The 17431-nt window shown below is 35.7% G+C and overlaps 1 long non-coding RNA gene across 3 annotated transcripts; it reads right to left on the bottom strand.

The window, feature by feature from the left end:
* Positions 1–440: 440 nt before the first annotated feature.
* On the bottom strand, positions 441–9026 carry LOC137850218 (uncharacterized). Of its 3 annotated transcripts, none has more exons than XR_011092376.1 (4): positions 8951–9026; positions 8247–8303; positions 5814–5905; positions 441–695 (listed from the first exon to the last, which is right to left on the bottom strand). It is a non-coding gene; the product is annotated as an uncharacterized lncRNA (long non-coding RNA). The 3 variants fall into 3 exon arrangements; XR_011092374.1 differs by lacking the exon at positions 8951–9026 and adding an exon at positions 8878–8937; XR_011092375.1 differs by lacking the exon at positions 8951–9026 and adding an exon at positions 8762–8797.
* Between the last annotated feature and the right edge of the window lie 8405 nt (positions 9027–17431).

Genomic DNA, 17431 nt, shown 5'->3' on the forward strand with positions numbered 1-17431 from the left:
GTCACCCTGACTTCAGATTCCCATTCCTGTGAATAGTCCTCCTCTTGTAAGCAATTATAAAACTTTAATGCTATGCATGAAATTATTTGTGATGTAGACTGAATGTTGATTTTGCATTTCCATTATGAACAGTTTTCAAAGCAGATCCTTTTTAAAAAAAGCTAACACACAAAATCACAAAGCAGGAAGACTTTTTTTTCTTATATATATATATATATTTTTAAAACCACAGTTAAGCTGCTGAAAGTTAGCTCCTGTAGTGAATTCCCATCTAAATCCATGTTGACATTTTAAAAATCAAATGCCTTAAAAAAATAATGCTTTATTCATTAACCTACGAAACAACAAGCAATGACTTTCAAAAAGAAAAAAAAAGGAGCTTCAGTAGAAATTCTGTCAGTATTCCAACTACCAGCAACTGTTATGATAGAGGAGGGGAAAAAATAGAAAGACTCTGTCTGACCATGAAGCAATTTGATTTAATATAAAGGTGCTTGGGTACAACTGAAGAACAATTCCATTCATCCTGCTAATAGAAACAGACTAGATTTTCATTCATATCTGTGGTACGGGCATGAAATAGATGACAAAGTGTTATAAAAGGTCATAGTCATGAACAGAGAATGAAGCAAAATAACCGTCTTCAGAGGGTTGAGGATTTTTGCAATAATGAAAAACTGGTGGCTGGACTTCTGCTGTAAGAGACAAAAAGTTTTGTGTCAATAGGAAACAGAAGGCCTGAAGACAAAAATTTGTTGAATACTGATTTAACTAAGATCAATCACTCCCGTTGTTGCCTAAGGCTGTCATCTACCTGCAGAACATTGATTATTTATCTAAGTGAGAATGTTTACCACATAAACCATTAATTCAACAACCGCCTCACAAAAACTGGGATCCAGCATTCAGCTGTTCAGGTGTGCTTGGCAACTATTCATACTGGTTTCATGTGAAATAGAAGGAGCCTGTATGGCAGGCTGGGTAATTTCTTACAATGTTTTCAGAAAACTCCGTTTGTAGTTTTGTGGTGGTGGAGACCTCTTGAGAACATGTGAGGTATCCCACTGGTCCATAAGACTACATAGTACCAAAACAGAATCCACACTAACAAAGGAAAAATCCAGAGCGATCTGTGGATTGTAAGTGATACATTGATGAATGCTACACTGAGAGGGGAAAAAGAACAGGAAATAAATAAGAACTAAGTGGAGTAATACAGAAGTGCACTATAGAAAAGACAGAGTAGAGTAGAACATACTTATTTTGTGGTAAGGAAATTAAAGATGTCTTATCCATAGTGAGTAAACAAGGTGCAGGAAGAGAGGATAAAGAGAAAATGGAAGTCCTGGTTGAGAAAACTGGAAGACAGCAGAGTACTGGGAATGGGTAGTGAGTAAAAAAAGCAATGGTTGTGCAAGGAAAGAGATAGTTTGATCTTCTCTCATTTCTTGAGAAGTTTATAAGTTCTATTGCATAATGGTACCCCACAAATATAAAGCACTGAATTAAAGGAAGATAATATTTCAATACTAAACCTATTTGTAATTGAGGTGAAGGAAGAGTAAGTACAACTGGCTTGGGCTATGTTTTGATTGAGAGATAATAAACAACTGCAAACAAACCAACAAAATTTCATTTCATAGTATTTTTGCAACCCTGATTCAAAGCTGGTAAGTAGGTATTTATTTTTTTTTTTCTGAAATATTATTTTTTATTTATTATTTATTCTTATATTTATTTGCTGTTGCTATATAAATTATATACACTAGTACATGCTCAAGGAAGTTTGAATAGAATTTGACTTCTTAAATGACAGAGGCACTTCAAAAAACCTCTGATGTGTTTGATGTTTCTAAGTTTATAACGATGTCTATAAAAATTAGAGAAATGAGAGAAACCTTAGAAGCACAGTTATGAGAAAATGGAGTTGGCTTCATTTGGCCTGTAGAACATGAACAGAAGTGCCAACTTTGCCTCCATTTACAAGGTATGACTATTCAATATTGATATAATGACATTAAAATATCATCTTTCCAATCCATGATTGCACTTAAATCTTTGGAATCTTAAACATCAGCTGGAGCAATATTATGTAATTTGACCTTTGCCAGTTAACTGGAAAAAAACTGTATGTGCAAGAAAAAGAAATAAGGGAAGGTAAAGAGAAGGTACAACAAGCATATTACAAGCTTAGAAAATGACCCTATGAAGTACTTGGATTAAATCAGTTTAAAAAAAAAAAAAAAAAATCAAAAATCCACACCTACATGTTGAATTCCAAAAGTCTGAATCTGAAACCAGATCTAGAGTATTACATAGCAGCCACTCTTAAAAATTACCACAGTAACTAACAAATATCACAAAACACTGATGGCAACTTCCTCTACTCTGAGTAGTGCATAGAATTTGGAAGTCCTCAAATTCTCAAGTAGAAAGAAGGATTACAGAGTATTCCCAAACAACTTCTGGAAGGATTAGAACACGTACTGAAGGAAACCTGACACACTTGCCTCTTTTTAAAATTTATTCTGCTACATGTATTGCAGGATTTCAAAAACGTAGGAACTGTGAAACTGAAATCACCGTCTTTATAAACTGATTTGATATTACTACTAAAATAACTGTCTTGAAACAGTTATCTTACTGATTTTTTAATCTGATTTCTGAACAATTTCCTCCTGTTCGTCAACAAAACATGGGTTTGCCATAGGTTTGGAGAATAATACAAAGTATTTTCCTTTTTTTTTTTTTTAAATAAAATTTAAAAATTAAAAAAAATAAAAAAGAAAATTAAAGGATACTTAAGCCCTGACACCATTTCATTCTTTGGAAACCAATTATTTTGGGCTGAATCCACAGATGTGTTTAAAATGAAATATCACAGCTAAAGATAAAGGGCATTAGGTAATTTTAGCAGCATAGATTTTTGTGTTGAGTGTATGTAATTTTCTAAACTGAAATTCTTTCAGACTTTACAGAAGTTCATTCATTTTCCAAATGCTTTGGTAGATAAACTCATAAGAAAAATATGGAAAATCAAAAGCCTAACTTTCACAAGAATAAAATGGGGGGGGGGGGGGGGAAAGAGGTGTATCTTCCTTCATTCTTCAGACTGTATTTGTGAATGATGCTGATACATTAAAAACTTGACAAAGTAAAGGGAAGAGAGAAGAAAAGAGAGCAAGAAAGTGAAATCCAATGAAGCCCTAATGTTTAAAGGCCATAAATCAATTGCAGAAGATCATTGATTTTATACAGAACCCATCACATGCCTCTCCACATCTGCTGGACTGATTTAAGAGTTACCTAACAGCTCAATATTTCGTCCTACCTACCAGCACACATTCTTAGGCTCTAAAAATTCTCAGCTTGCTTGAAGTCATTAGATCTGTCATGTTTAAAACCCACAGTAAACCCATCTATTAGTCTTCCACGTAACAGTTGCAATAGGTGATATAGAGAAGCCACATATGGGAAAATGGGCCAAAGGACACTAATTCCTCAGAGTTTGTGCACAGTATTGATGCGTCAAAGAAATCTGTACTGATTGGTCAAACTCTTGTATGACTGTAGGTCCCACCCTTTCATTTTGAATACTTGCACTACCTAAGTTTGAATTTTAAGCCAATGAAGATCAGAGTAAAGAAAAAAAAATGTGATAAGCTGACAAGGCGTTTTTAACACATTTTTAAAGAAATGTCTGCTTCCAGAATTCACATTTTACTCAGAATTGCTTGCCTATTCCATTGCGCTAGCTTATGGCAGGCTCTAGGTAAATGTGAAGGATTTAGAAATTGTTGGACTAGTGAACCTCAGGGAAGACATCCAGCCTCTCAGTTCTGGTCTGGTTAAAAGTCAGATGAGAAATTATTAGGAGTCTGTGACAATCCCCAGTTTTTCAAAACCAACATTTTCCAAGTTCTTTACATAGTCATGAGTGTAGAATAGGGACTAACAATTAAAATACAATACAAATACAATACAATGCAAGTCAAAATTATACTACAGTACATTTAGCAGGACAATCACACTACCAAGGAAGGCCTACAGGTACCTACTAAAGCATGAGAAGCCACAGTGTTGAATCCCTGATTGGACTAAAGTAACCAGGCATTTTACAAGAATAACATCTACAAGTGTTGTTCAAAATTAAAAAGTGTGTATAACCATTACACTGTTCTGTAATGATGTGGACATACCCAGGATGTGCAGTAGCATTAGAATAGATATTTGGTCTTCTTCTTACAGAAGGAAACAAAAGCAGTAGCCTCTAAAAACTCTAATTATAAACCAAATAATTTCTATAGTAAATAATCATATATTGTCAGTACACTATATTAGCATATTATAACACTATATTAACAGAGTACCTGGAACAGAAAGTGAATTTTGTGTATGCAAAAATATTTTGATAAATGGTAAACTGTAAATGAATCATGTCAAATAGTTAGCTCCCTTGTTTATCTTCAGAGTCACACTGAACAAATTGTAACCTTGAACACAAAACTTAAGTGTCAGAGACAGCTTTCATGCATTTTTTCTGCCTTCCTCACAATACAAATAAAACCAGAATACATTTGCATTTCTTTTAATCCTGACATGCTTCTGAAGAACACATACATTTGGGCAAAAAGAAAATGCAGAAAAAAAAATCCATTGGAAACACTGCTGAAAGAAATCCAACTGAAGAGACTATGACATTTTGCTTAAAGAGAATATTTGCCTTTGTCTTTTGAAGGTGGATACAGAGCAACCTGACTTTAGTCTTTCTAGAATAACATCTAGACTTACTGAAAATGATACCTTAGAGAAAAAAGCTGTCTTATAACATTAATAATTATTAGAATTTTCATTAGAAACTATTCTGAATGGAGTTAAATACCAGAGAAATGAGCAGGATTTGGCTTAGGTTCCTTACATCAAGGTTCACTTTATCCATTAGAAGCATTTTGTGGTTTAGGAGAGTAGAGAAAGAAAGCATTCTTTCTCTGGCACAAGAGTTCTCCTGCTTTCTTTCTTTATAGCTTACAGGTAAAGTATCTCTGCTACTAGACTGAGTGCTTGGTAGAACTTAGGCAAATTATTATGGCTGATATAGAGCTGAACAGGTTTCATTCCTTTAAAATAATAGGGATGTGTCTTGATTAATGGCCAGACATCTTTGCCATTGCTCAGTTATGTACATCAGTAATTGCAAACACCAAAATTCCCACAAGGAATATTCACCAGAAATGGAAACAAATAGATGTATGCGCATTTACATATTCAGATAAATAATGAATAGATGTATATATTTCAAAGACAATACACTTGGCTTTTTATCAAAACATTTTCACTTTCCACCAATATGTATTCTGCAAAGCCTCTAGTACTTTAATTTTTGTATTTTTAGAGCTTTTGCCATCAAAATAATTCCCCATAGCCTCCAAGCCCTGATGCAGATTAATTGTACTATTCAGTGTTTCAAAATGGACAGAGGCTTAATTAGCAAATACCTTTACTTTTAAGTTCTTGTTCCTATATAGATACAACCTCTGGGTATTTCAGTGGACGTGCTAAATGCCTCAGGTCCTTGATAGTCAGCCAGTCCATTTTCTATTGTACAGCAGCATAAAGAATTTCACACTGCCAGCAGGCGCATCATTGTAAGTCACTACATTTTTTTAGACCCTTTTTCCTAAATGTTTTATGTATGTAATATTTGTATATTGAAGGATGTTGCCCTGACAGCCCTGCTGGATGAGATCCATTTTATTTGCAGAGCCATAAAGACTCAATTGTGGCAGTACTATCCCCTTAACCCATTATTGTACCTCACTCCAGGTGCCTTGAGGAAAACCGGACAGTTGTTTTTCCTGAAGTTGGCATCTGGACAACATGATCTTGTTCACTGTCCTTTGTGCTGCTGAAAAAGTAAGAAGAGAGGCTATTTTATCTGGAACTGTGAACAATAAATCTTATGGTTTCTGATAGGCTTTGTTAGTTACTATTATGTGCTTAATAATACCTAAAACAACCTCAGTAAATGATCACATTACACAGGCTCCGCGTATGCACACTGGTGAAAGACCCCCTGGTCACTGAAAACTGACATTTTCCACAAAGTAGACAAGTGAAATGAAGATATATATGCCACCAATATGAACATGAAATCAAGTTCATTGAAGGTATCACTGAGCTAGCAGAGGCCAAAACCACACCAGTACATTCATGCTGTGGCATTTAACATCTTACAGATATAGACATGTATATCTGTAACTACAGTCGAGGCACCATGCAAGGTCTGTCTAAATGCATCAGGTAAATACATCAAATGCCACAAAATGAAATTACACAGCAAGCGCTAGGAGAGTTGACATTTCATGAACTTAACTTGGAGTCTTGAGTTTAACACAGTGTTTTGTCAAGCTTCTCTTTAGGAATAGCAGTTTTAATATCTTCCTCTGGTATTTTAGCCAGCAGAGATACTGACAAGCATCTTTAAGATAGCTCAGCATCCATTATTACAGCAGGTCATCTGTCATTAATTTCACCAAACTCTACCATATGGACTGAAATTTCACATGCTGGTGTCAGCTTCAGACTGTGGATTTTTAGAAAATGTAATTAAAAACAGGTTGGCAGTTTCTCAGAAAAGAAAACAAGTCCTTTTGCTCATGTCAAATAATTCACTGTCTGCTCATTTTCCCCATAATTTAACTGGGAAGTTCAAGTATTTGCACACTGGAGAGATGGACCCTATAGATTGGACAACAGTAAGGAAGACTGTGTACTGGGTCCATCTTTTCTGAAGCAGATCTCCCATATTTAACCATATACTGTGACTTGCGTCACATCATGAACAAAGTACAGTAGTTAACAAGCTGGATTGATGATGAAAACTCATGTGTTTCAGAAACACACCAAAAATGCTCCAAATGGTAACAGATATTCAGTCCATAATCCTGAGTAGAGTTGGTTTGACATAACGCTCCCAACATTTGAACAACACAGTCATTAAGTTGAACTGCCCAACATATCTGCCATCATTGGTCTGTGTTACTGATTACTATGCTACTTACCATCAAAGGTTTGCTTTTTGTATTCATAGGCTTTTTTTCTGGGTAGCCAATATAACCAGGCTTAGAGCAGAGATTGAAAACAGAGCTACTACAAGGCTGTGGCAAAGACAAGAGATAAGTAGAAATGAATAGAATCATAGAATGGTTTGGGCTGGAAGGGACCTTAAAGATCATGTAGTTCCAAAACCCCTGCCATGGGAAGGGAGAATGTGATTTTTCCTTTTATCTCTGACAAGACAGTAACCTCATAAAGGGAAGAGGAGGGTACCCTCTTCCCTATTGTCCATGACGTGCTAACAGTGTTCATAAGGCAGGAAGAATACATCCTAACCAGAACACCCTCATGTTAATTAGTCAAGCCCACCATGGTAAGAAAAGAGAAACCATTTGTTGCTTTGGAATCGTACAGGAAGACAGATATCTCTTGAAAGAGTTGCCCCTTTCAGAATGTCAAAACACAGCCAAATATTCAATGACAAAACAGCTGTTATTGCCAAAAGTGTAAAGCTTTGTTTTTATTTAAACACATACTATTTTCTTTTGCCAAAACGGTATTTGCAGGATATCTGCTGCATAAGGCTAAACTAAGAAAGCTAACAAAAGGCAGAATTTAGTCAAAGCTATCCAGCCAACTCACTAACAGAATTACGGATTTTGCATAGTAAAGGGGGTCCTGGAAAAAGGAGGTTACCACTCAAAAGCAGTGCCCAGCATCAATGCGAATTGGAAAAGTAAATTTAGGCTATACAGGAATATTTTATGCTAGCTTGTAATATTTCATAAAAAAATCAAATAGACACTTATGCATGTGTCTTGTCCACAGAAAACCCCTTGCTGGCTTCCCACAAGCTTTTCTGGACTTTCCTGGATTCAACTGTTTTTGTTGTAAAACAATCCATTTCTCTGATAGCACTGTTCATACTACTTTCATAGTGCTGCTTTTTTATTTGCACTGTTGTAAAGACCTTTACAACATCCACCTTTTCTCAGTACAGAGCTTACACTGGAACCATCTATATCTGTTATCCCCACCTTAACATACCCAAAAAGTCCTTTTTTGTTCCTTCCCCCTTACACCACAAGAAAAGTTAATGAAATTATTTTTTACCCACATCACCAGTCTCAGCAATTAGTTTATTTTCATTTTTTCTTTTAATAAGCAATTGAAAGATAGGATTTATTCACCTATTTTTTGGTAGGCCCCTTTTCCTTCTCCTCTCTCCATCTTGCATCAACTCACTCCTTAAAAGAAAGAAAAAAAAATACGCAAATTAAAATCACTCTGTGGGGGAAAAATAAACACATGCCAGAAATCAATCACATTTTTACATCTGTCAAAAAAGTTGACAGGACTTTTAACGCATTTATTCATTATGAATACAAACTAACTTTTACTACCCAAAAATAAGAAAAGGAGAAAACAACAGCAATAACAAAAATATATTAGCTGTTCTGTCACGAGCAGGTTTTAGAAATTATGAAATGTTAAAAGCTTTGAGAAATTAGAGAAATATTTAGCATCAAAAATAAACTGATCAATCTGAGAAAGTTTTATTAAAATGTGAAATTCAGAAAACTTGAAAGTGTTATTTATCACTCAAATTGGAGGGAAAAAAATCACAATCTAATTTCTAATTCTCTCCATCAACATAGAAACAATCAAAGAAATAACCATTGAAACAAATCTATTAGAGTACTACAGGCAAAGCAGCTCTATCTCTGATTAGAAAAAAGAGGACAGCTTTTTTTTCAAACATATTTATATATTAGTAAAACTTAGTCATTCAAATTAATGATAACAGTTCTAAACATCTACCAGCTTAAAAAAATCAAGAAACATTCAACTTCTTCTCATTTCATAGACCTCTACTTTTCATACTACTGCCTACGTTAAAGTACAGCTGAAAGTTATCATCTCTGAGGTTAGTACAAATTGAAGTGTCACATGCTCTGGATTAACCTGAATGAATTGCACACAGGTGTGAACAATTAACCTGAGGACAAAAGGAACCTCATGATCCCTAGAACAAATAATGTCATATTTCAGCTTCCTTTCTACCCCTCCTTTTTTTAACCAAGATTATCATGAATTTAAAAAATAAATAAAATTATATATATGAGAATAGATTCACTTATACAAAGCTAGAAACATTGCTACATATATTTATCATAAAGAATCCAAATTAACTCTAAATTTTACTTGATTTTAAAGTTAAAAATCTTATATGACTGTGAAATTTTAATATTGAACCCTGACTTAAACAAACCAAACATCTTCCATGATACTCTCAAGAAATACATGTATTATATATTATTCATATCTTTCTATATGTGACTTATTATAGTATATTACGAATTATGCTATGTTATTGTACATTCATGATACACTTATGGCATAATTGCAATATACACATTTTCATATTTTAAAGTAAGCATATAGATTTATATACTCTATTATATACATCGCACAAAAATACATATATATTGTCACATGCATCACATATATACAACCACATAATATAAAATCTGTTACTTTGTGGAAAAAGCAGATGGGCAAACACTATTTACTGTTAAGACTTTCATGAAGTTTTCTAGTACCAGTGGTTTTGTAGCTGTTTTGGTCTAATGTTACACACAAGGACAATTTTATAGGGACATATAAAATACATATAAAATAGTTGCATTATTTTAGGACACTTTTTCCAGGTTGGGTATATAAGGAAAAAAAAAAAAAACCCACAAAATTGAAGCATTTACTCTAAATTTAACTTCGTTATGCTGCTCAACCTGTTTATGACCTACAGGAAGAAAGACAGAAAATCATAATTTTTGGCATGCCAACCAGAGCTGGGATTGCTAACATACATCATAAATTTAATAAGGAGATTATTATTTTTAATATTTGATAGAATTAAACATCTTAGCCCAAAAGAGGTTTTCAATGTGTTATTTATCAAAACAAATTTGATAAATAAACTCAGAAGGAACTCACGTGAAGTAGGCTTTTCTTCTTAAATATCATTATTAAAGAGTAACTATATATCACCAATAAAAACCATATAATTGTAAAAAAAAAAAAGTTGCAGTTTTAAAAAAGATTAGAAGTTTTTAAGGTCTACTTCGGTTGATTAAAATTTAGCGATTACCCATTATGTACACAATGAACATCCATCTCTAAGAACTCCAAATTCACTACCCATATGTGGAAAGTAGTAATTTCTGGCAGAATTTAGATATCTAAGTTAAAAACTGCAGTCAAGAAAATATCCACCTCGTTGTTACCTAATTACTGAGGCTAGCATATTCAGACAGGCACCTCAACTTGAATTTTTAGTTCCTCAGGGACCTAAAATCTTACAGAAGTATATCATTCTTGACCAAAACAAACAATTAGGTAGCTTGTTATAAGTCCCTAATTGTCTCTAATTAGACTTCCTTCTATTTGGAATGTGTTTTAAAAGTACTGAGTAAAATAATCACAGAATCACAGAATTTCTAGGTTGGAAGAGACCTCAAGATCATCGAGTCCAACCTCTGACCTAACACTAACAAGTCCTCCACTAAACCATATCACTGAGGTCTACATCTAAACATCTTTTAAAGACCTCCAGGGATGGTGACTCCACCACTCACCTGGGCAGCCCATTCCAATGTCTAACAACCCTTTCGGTAAAGAAGTTCTTCCTAACATCTAACCTAAAACTCCCCTAGTGCAACTTAAGCCCATTCCCCCTCGTCCTGTCACCAGGCACGTGGGAGAACAGACCAACCCCCACCTCTCTACAGCCTCCTTTAAGGTACCTGGAGAGAGCAATAAGGTCGCCCCTGAGCCTCCTTTTCTCCAGGCTGAACAAGCCCAGCTCCCTCAGCCGCTCCTCGTAGGACTTGTTCTCCAGACCTCCCACCAGCTTCTCTGGACTCGCTCAAGCACCTCGATGTCCTTCTTGTAGTGAGGGGCCATAATGAATCAGGTCTTAATAAAGCCACTGGAGTAAATCTTTTCCATGCACAACTGTCTTGATGATCAACATGAAAGGATTTCCTTCTTTTTGTGTTTTCTGTTCAGACTTGTGAATCTGAGGGGAGAGGGAAAAGGGGGAAGGGAATTGGTGTTGGTTGATTTTAAGTGAAAGATTGAAAAGCTCTAATAGAAAGGATAGAAGATGTGTCCTCTCTTGAGCTCGCAAATACGTTTTATCACTTTTCTAATGCTTTCTCTTCAGTCTATACACTGAGATTTTGGGTTTCAGAGAATTAACCATGTTTTCCTCCTCTTTAAGGTACAAACCCAGCCTTATTGGTAAATGAAAGGATTTAGCACTTGCCTTCCAGAAGGAGATTTGGGACATAAACCCTGACAGAAAAGAGCCTTGAAGAGGAAGAAATTTGAGAACACTTTTTTTCAGTGTTTTCCATTGACTAGCTTTCTCTACTGTAAACTTAATCTGTGAATCATACACTGTTGTCTAAGTCTTCACAAAGCCTCCATGGGAGCCATACTATTCAACGTCTCTCTATATTTTATTGCAACATGAGGTAGAAAATAAAATAAAATTGTCTAAATATGTTTTGTTTTGTTTTTTTTTTTCCAGAGCAGAATTTGGTCTCTAGTTTTGTGTATGTTAAGAAACTTAAAACCAAGAAAGTTCATGTAAAAATGTACTATTTCCTGTCTTCTATTTTTGATTTGTACCAGGTGTATGCTCCTGGTACATCTGCTTTCTGGAGTTCTTTCTCTTTTCTATTTAATTTTGATTTCTTTGTCTGCCTGTAGTTATAGAACTAGTGTTATGACCTCAACCAGTCTTATGATTGAAATACTTTCAGATAACCTAAGCTGTTCTTAACTACACAGGAAGAAACTATCAGTATTATGCACTCTTTGAGATGATTTGTCAGTTTGAGCGTTGGAATCACAAACACGGATGATTATAAGTGAAGCAAGTTCTCCATTGGAGAACATTGCAAGTTCACGGAAGGTGTTAGTCCTGCTGCTGAATCTAATGGGCTGCAGAGGAAAAGAAATGAGAAATAGCTGCTGCGATAGGCATTACAGGTGTAGGCACTACTGCTTTCCTCTCCATCTTTCATTTGTAGCTTATATTCCAACTCTCCATTCTCAGAGCAGCTGCTGTTTTTATCCTGCTTTTTGTACTATATAACAACAATATATTGCCTAAGATTTTTGTCATTTTTACTATGGTCCTAGTGCACCCAATTCCAGCTGGCCTACTTCTCCTTCCATTTAGCAGTCAGGCAAACATATTCTCTCTTTTGTAATCTTCTCTTTGACAAACTTAATGAATTGCAACTCTTTCAAGCCTTTTCAAAAGTCTTTGACATTTCTCTTGTAACATTTGACCTTGGAGTAGTGAATAGTTTTCATTTCTTCTGACAAAAACAGACTTTTGCATGTTGCAAAGATGGGTATAGCAAGCTAATTATTTGATTGTTTGGTTTAGCCCTTTTTCTCGTAAGCAACAAAAATGGAAGACAGCCTTTTCATACAACCTAAACCATCAAAGAAAAGCAACAGTATGTCAAAGTTACAGGTAAAAAGAACAAAGAATGCAGGTGATCCCTAATAAAAGCCAATGGCTACACAGATCACCAGAAAATCCTTTCATCAGTAAAATGAAGTCAAGTGAATTCCACATTTAAATGGCTACTCACAATGATCTTAGCAAATATATGTCAGGCTTTTTTGTAGACAGCATGGCAAGAGACTTTTGAGGAGTTAGATGGCATTTATGAAGATAGTCTGCCTCACTTCAGGGGCATCATGAGAAATGGTAGGAAAGCATTTGTTTGGAGACTTAGCAGAGAAACAATGGCAATTAGTATCAATTGGGGCGAAAATTGATTTCTCAGCACTGGGAAACAAGTTTATTGGAAGAGAATAAGAAGTCTTAAAAAGAGTCTTTGAGGCTTGAAAGTAAAATCAAACACAGTATCTGACATGTTAAAAAGGGGGAGCTAGTTGAGAGATATAAAGGTTCTCACCAATTAATCCAATCAAAATGACAAGGCAGGAAAGCAATCCTTGCTGCAGAACTCAGAAGAAATATGAGGGAGGCAAAAGCATGTTTTCCAAGGTCAGAGAGAATATGATTACTAAATACTAAGATCATTTACATTAGTGTATATTTCTGTCACTGTGTAAGCTGTGGCTGTTAGCTGAATTGCAAATTTGCTTTTATAACAGTGCGTGTAAACTCAGAGTTTGAAGTCAATGGAGAAAAAAAAAAATCCTCATCTTCTGTGCTTGGCTTCATTCCACTTGCATAACAGACACGGCTCTCTTCGCCTGTCACTGCATACGCCTCCACACACTCATGCTTTAATACAAGTGCATTAAACTCTCAGAGCTGATGTACTGTAAAGTTATCTTTTGTTACTCACATGTCTACCCACTCCTCAGCTTTCTGTCTTCTTGGGCGGCTTGGACAAATAAGTCATTCTCTCAGCAATTAGGATCATGCAGTCTTTAGTTTTCATTGGTTGCTATTTTTCACTTATGCTCTAAAAAGGTATTAGCCTTTTTTTCCACAAGGGTAGTTTGGTTTATGTTTATGCATGAGTTTGTACATACCCACATATGCTGAGCTAAAAAAGTTAACTCGCTAGTTGTCGCTTCCTAATTGAAGTATAGCAAGTATCTCTAAAATCATAATGCATCACAAAGCAGAAAATATCTTAATCAATGTGCGTATATATATAGAAAAAAATATATAGAGGCAGAGAGGCAGGAGGACATTACCTCTCCTGGTTTAATAAATTATTCAAGATTTCTGTTTTTATTTTTTTTTTCTGTAATACAAAGATTTTAAACTTCTAATACTTTTTCATAAGATTTGAGGAGATTAAGAAGTCTATTGCCCACTATATAATAGCCAAAGAGTAAAAAAGTTTACTGGTCAGGTGCAAGACCTCTCTTCAGTTCTTTTCCTAACTCACTGGGAGAAAAGTCAGTGCTTACCCTTCATAAAAGTGCTAGCATTTTATGAAAGCTACAAAAAATATTTGGTCAAAGATTCCAACCCAAAATGTTGAGGGGGAAAAAATGTTTTCAGCAACCCTGTGAAGAGTAGGAATGAGCTTTATTAAATTGAGGTTTATTTCCAGTTTTGAGTCAAAATGAAGAAGTTTTTTTGTTTGTTTGTTTGTTTTTCCAAATCTTGTAAAAGTACATGCTAGTTAGGTTTCAGAAGTAGTCCAGATTAATCAATATTTATGTACAAAGTCTTACAAATTATTCAGGTAGTTCTGTCCTCTTAGCTTGGGCAATATAATGTCCACCTGAACTTTCAAGGACCATGTCACTATCCTAAGCACGTGCTCAATACCCCAATACATCTGTCTCTGCTTTTCTGCTGTTTTAAGCAAAAATTCCATCTTGAATGTGAGAAACCTGCACAACTCCCATTTCATCAGTACCAATATTCTTCCACAAAAGAAGCTTTGCATTCATTAAATGGCATTTTCCAATGAAAAGAATATTAAAAAAAAAAAAGCAGCAAGTCTTTAAGTAGTGTACTTCTGACAGAGAAAACAAAAAGTGTTGTTGTAAGGTAGATCTGAATTTTGGAAAAACAATTATTTGTATTTTTCTTATTTACATAAAATTCGCAATACTAATTCTTCAGTACTTTTGATACATAGTACCAGTTTTCATATTTCGTATATTAGAGGAATCTCTGGTGTGTAGCTTAATGTGTGTACTGTGAAACGAAGTCTATCGTGTCATCCTAGAGTGTCTTTTAGTGGCACCTTTCTATACTACATATATAAAAAAACCTTCATAAAATCTTTAGTAAATGTATTTTAATGAACCAAGTTTTGCATATCTATTCACAAGGAAAACATTTAGAGCTTAGACTGTAGGGTTTAGATTTGTAACAACACTTAGGAGGATTAATACATATAATTGCAATTTTCAGCCCCTATCTCCATATCAGTTATCAAGATCACTGACTAACTCCTGCCTGTGCCTAAAGACACATTATGTCCAATGATCCTTATAGTTTCAATTTTATAATTGCCTGAATACTAAAAAAAAAAATATGCTTTTGGCTCCATAGTGCCCTGGAGAGCTCCAAAAGAATGGCTGCTTTCCTGCTTTCCTCACCCACAACGCTTAAAGCCAGCAGTTGTTCTCAGAGCCTGCCCAAAAAATCAGTCCCTGTTCCAGGAACAGCCCTTATCTCCCTCCCCAGCCCAGTGCTCCTTACCCATTCTTTCTCTCATTTTCTTTGATATTTTATCTCTGAATCTTTAAATTATTCTCTGGAAAGTAAAACAGTTTCAAGGAAAGGCTGTGGAAGCATACACCGGCATGCCAGGCTTGTCAGCAACCCAGTGATTAGCACTGCCTTCTACATGGTAAGAGATTTAAGCATGCAAACATGCAGAAAAATAATAGAAAAGCATCCAGGCATCCCACTGGTATTAAGGATGAAGGGAAAGGGTCAGAAACAAACATCACGTATGCTGCTAGCCATGTTTCTGAACAAACATGACAGCTGCCATGCTGTTTTGTGAGAGCCGTGCCCTCACCGCGGTGTGTTTTACATGCTCTGAGTACACAGACAGGAGTCGGTCCCTCAGGGGATCTGGTGCAGGAAATGCAGCCTTGCTGGTTCTCGTGATGCTTGTGTGCAAGACAGCAGTCTGTCTCAGCTGGGCGTCTGAGCATTTGATTCCCTAGGCTCTGATACTTCTGAGATACTATCTTGGCATCTTGTGCAATAAGAAAAAAGCAGGAGCTTACATTGCCTTGCAGGTTGAAGCGTGAAACATTTAACTTCCACTTCGGAGTCTATCAATCCAGACACACAAAAAGTGACTTGATAAGTTAAATGCAGAAACTAAGAACACAGATTTAATATGACTAATGACTGTATGATAGACAGGTCGCCTGGAAGATGCTAAGAGCTGTGGTGCTGCATAGGGTATATTTGTTCAAAGCACCGTTCTGTGCTGGCTCCTCCAGGGCAACATGAAAGAGGCCAAGGAGGGCAGAAGCAAGTCAGGGGACTGCGAGCTTCCCCAGGGTGTCCTGGACATTGGGAGTAGTAGACAGGAAGGTGTGGACGCACCCTCTGGGAGGCAGGAGAGGAAAGGGAGGCTTAAGGTTTTCTTGTCTCCATTTATTCCCCTTTCCTATCAGTTTCATGGCAATATACCTGTGCAGTGCCACACTTGTATCATGAATGCCATCATGCAATAAAGTTTTGTGAAAGAGAAATGTATCTCAAAGTCCTTTTTGAAGCTCTGGGGATCTCAATAGTCTATGTTTAAGTGATACAACATGCAGAAAATTATTTACAATCTCTTCTTCACCCAACATATACCTGTTATGTAAATAGAAACCATGGGCTGCTTGTGTATTTTGGAAAATTGGAACAAAAAAAATCTGCTTCTGGACTCATTACATTTCATTCACTTTCTCTTTTAAAATATAAATCTCCCAGCAAACATTGTCTTTCTTATTGGATACTCAGCAATTTCTCCAAGCTTAACCATCCACATAAGGAAGTCTGAATTGAGGTTTGACTATTAGAATACAAAACTAGAGATGCTAGGAGAGGCCACTTTATAGGCAAAGCATTTTTCTTATTGTGAGGACTAGCGATACTGGCAATTTATCATTAGGACATGCTATGAAACTTTAGAAATCTCATTCTACAGTCAAGCAATTTGTGATATTGGAAAGATATCAAAAAGCAACAAACTACTCCCTTGACAAGGGCCAGTTCATTGCAAGGCCTTCTAAACAGTAAAATCTAGGCATCTTCTCCTGATTCGGTCATTGTCATAAATAACCACATAATGCATCTTTCATTGAAGCAGATGAATAGAAATTGTTCCCTACCTGTATGATATTCTTCCTCTTTGTTGGTCAGCTGGGGAAGCAGGTGGGTGATATAGCAGCTCCCAGATCATCATCATGAATCTTTCCCTCAGACTGGAGATTTCACATTTCTGTTTTCAAAAGAAGGCAGAAACACTGCTAAACAAGGTAGCATTCCTAGAGAAGCTTAATCAATTTTCATATGCCTCAGCATAAAATGTCAGAAGCATTCATATGGAAGGTTATGGCATAAGCTAATGTAAAAGATGCAATGCGAGAGAAAAGGGAAAATTGTTCTGGGGCACATTCTGTACTGGCTGAATGAGTTCTTTGAGGAACAGGTATTACAAACACATGCAATGTAATCAAAGCTCAAAGTGTTCCAGTGACTGTAGTTTTCTGGTTTATCATTTGAGTTTTAATACTTAAAATGTAGGAAATAAAATCTCAAGGTTCTCTATTCACTATTAGCAAACAATATTTCACACAAGAATAGGAATGCCTGCTACTAAAGCTG

The sequence above is a fragment of the Anas acuta genome, chromosome 1 (assembly GCF_963932015.1).
Source record: "Anas acuta chromosome 1, bAnaAcu1.1, whole genome shotgun sequence".
NCBI lineage: Eukaryota > Metazoa > Chordata > Aves > Anseriformes > Anatidae > Anas > Anas acuta.